Consider the following 3,168-nt stretch of genomic DNA (forward strand, 5'->3'; position numbering starts at 1 on the left):
GATCTTTTTCATAATACCCTGCTACCCAACTTGGATAGGATGCAATTAGTAGAGTTTCATGAATTAGTGTTTTCTTGTTTTATTCACACATCAAGTTCAATTAATTTCAGTCACCAGAATAGTTTATTCCAAAAATCCTTCTTTTCGTGGTTTTCTGTGCCGTGATCCGCCGACTGCTCTTATTGCGCTCCCTAAGCTGGGGCAGATTAGTCAATGTATTCATCACAGAGCGTGTTTGTTGTCGATTGCAGTGCTTATCCTCTGTGATTGATGCTGCGTTTGTGCTGCTACCAAAGCAAACGCAGGCTGACCTTCTTAAAAGGTTCCTTCCTCCGGGGATCGTAAAGTAACTCTTACGACACGTCACGCCGGGTTTTTCTGCAAATGTCTCAATTTGACCAGCGAGTTGCAATTCTGTCGCCAAGAGAAGGTGAAAGATTGAAATAGTAACTAAAGTATGGCCCCCTCAGTGTATTCATGTGGTGGTCCCAAGGATGTAACCATATCAACATTTCAATTCATCATGGCTTCTAGTATCAGTGTATTGTTGAATGTACTCAGAGAGTACACTGAAATATTACACATCAAACGCAAACGTGTACAGCAGATCATAAGCAATAATCGTTTGACTCGTCGTTTGACTCGAAAAAAGAATCGCTGACGAGTCGAACATACAAAACAATTGTTGGTTGCAACCTTAGTTTATACAAGTTTAGTTTCCTAATGGGTAAATACTGTCAGGACGTGGACTATGGTGACGCAAATTACTGCGTGGATTGCTTTCCCTCAGTGCAAAACGACTTGACTGGACAATGCGTGAAGGTAAATACATGTTTAATTATTTACTCAAAAAAGGAACAAACAAAAGGCGCGCACAAGGCGGAGAACAAACTTAGCGAATGAAAACAAAACTAACACTAAGACATAAACTATGGACATGACATGAAACCAACAATCGCATGAACACAAGTTAGCACAGAGCATGGTATAGAAGGTAGTATCAGGTAACAGGTATAGAAGGTAGTATCAGGTAGCAGAGGTAATGTCGGCAGGTATAGAAGGTAGTATCAGGTAGCAGAGGTAATGTCGCCAGGTATAGAAGGTAGTATCAGGTAGCAGAGGTAATGTCGCCAGGTATAGAAGGTAGCATCAGGTAGCAGAGGTAATGTCGCCAGGTATAGAAGGTAGCATCAGGTAGCAGAGGTAATGTCGCCAGGTATAGAAGGTAGTATCAGGTAGCAGAGGTAATGTCGCCAGGTATAGAAGGTAGTATCAGGTAGCAGAGGTAATGTCGCCAGGTATAGAAGGTAGTATCAGGTAGCAGAGGTAATGTCGCCAGGTATAGAAGGTAGTATCAGGTAGCAGAGGTAATGTCGCCAGGTATAGAAGGTAGTATCAGGTAGCAGAGGTAATGTCGCCAGGTATAGAAGGTATAGTATCAGGTAGCAGAGGTAATGTCGCCAGGTATAGAAGGTAGTATCAGGTAGCAGAGGTAATGTCGCCAGGTATAGAAGGTAGTATCAGGTAGCAGAGGTAATGTCGCCAGGTATAGAAGGTATAGTATCAGGTAGCAGAGGTAATGTCGCCAGGCCGGCTGCCTGGCAACTACAAGCTTAAATAATAGTGACATGATTAGTGACAGGTGCGTGAGTCCAAAACGTGAAACAGGTGACAACTATTGGGTTGACATGGTAACCAAACAATGGAGCGTAAACAGGAACTAAAAAGAGTCTTAAACCAACAGGACATAACTAAAACAAAACATGATCACAAAGACATGACAAATATGTTGTCTGTTTTATTCATGGTAGCAGGTAAGCTAGCTAGCCATTAGCGCGCTAGCCTGCGTCTTCAGTAAATGATAAGTATGGGACCATACTTACTGCGTCAGTTTTCATTTAAAATGCTAACGACAAGAGTCAGGCAAAAAAACAGACCGGCGCTTCAACTTTATTGTGAGTTTTTAAGCCAAAATGCATCTTTTGTCTTTTTTTCATGTCTCCACTGTTTGTGTGTGTGTCGACAAACACGCGCCTTAGCTTTTTTTGTGTCTGCTTTTTTACCAGCAACGTTATAAATTTTTTTTAAAAAGTACCAGTATTTTTCAGAAGCAGTATAGTACCATTTTTAATTCATTCATAGCACAGTACTTTCTTAGTAGTGGTGTACTGTACAACCCTGCTAGTTACAGGAGGACTCTGGTCCAGCTTGGACTTCAGGGTCACCTTCAGGGACTCCAAAGCTCGCATGGAGCTGAAAGCCCGAGGCGAGGATTGATTGATTGATTGATTGATTGATTGATTGAGACTTTTATTAGTAGATTGCACAGTGAAGTACATATTCCGTACAATTGACCACTAAATGGTAACACCCCAATAAGTTTTTCAACTTGTTTAAGTCGGGGTCCACTTAAATGAATTCATGGTAAAGAAACAAGTCGTCCCTGGGTGGGCTTGAACCACCAACCTTTCAGTTAACAGCCGAACGCGCTGACCGATTGCGCCACAGAGACTTTGGACTGAACTGGATGTCAAGCTCTTGAGGTGTAACCACGTGAAGTTTACAGCCAAACACAAATGAAGGAGTATTTTTGGAAGGAAACTTCCTGTAGTTCTCCAATAGGATCCACCTTTTCTTCTTTTTTTAGCAAACAAGGCAGAGTCATTTGGTTTCTGTTTGCCATTACATGAACATCACTTGGGTTTGTTGCCAAGGTAACACAAAGTTGCGCAACCCGTATTCTGGGTGGCCGCACTGCGGCCGAGTGGGTCGTTTGTGAAAGAGAAAGAAGTTCTCCGACTCATTTTGCATTTATATGAACACTTTGGTGCTCAGAGTAAATGTTATTTCACTCGTGCAGCCTGAAACCTTTTTTGTATTTATTATTATTATCACTCACACCAACTCCTTTCAGCTCTGCCAGGTCCCAGGAAAAATATACGCGGGTCTGAGAGGACGTTATTCCAGTTAGACCGTGGTGATGCTTTCTGAAGAGCACTTGGTAACGACGGGCAATGGTGACACCCGTCTTCTCTGCCAGCGCCCCCTGGAGGACCCGGACGGAAAATTCCAGTGTCTCAGCTGTGGTGCTCAGTTGTAATACACTCTTCCACCACTTGTGGCAGTAATGACAGTATCAAACAAACAGAAGAAGTCTGGAGATAAATC

The 3,168-nt window shown here is 42.6% G+C and overlaps 1 non-coding gene across 1 annotated transcript; it reads right to left on the reverse strand.

Moving 5' to 3' along the window:
• Nucleotides 1–2,438: 2,438 nt before the first annotated feature.
• trnan-guu (transfer RNA asparagine (anticodon GUU)) lies at nucleotides 2,439–2,512 on the reverse strand. The gene has a single exon. It is a non-coding gene; the product is annotated as a tRNA-Asn (tRNA).
• Nucleotides 2,513–3,168: the final 656 nt, after the last annotated feature.

The sequence above is a fragment of the Entelurus aequoreus genome, linkage group LG19, assembly GCF_033978785.1.
Source record: "Entelurus aequoreus isolate RoL-2023_Sb linkage group LG19, RoL_Eaeq_v1.1, whole genome shotgun sequence".
NCBI lineage: Eukaryota > Metazoa > Chordata > Actinopteri > Syngnathiformes > Syngnathidae > Entelurus > Entelurus aequoreus.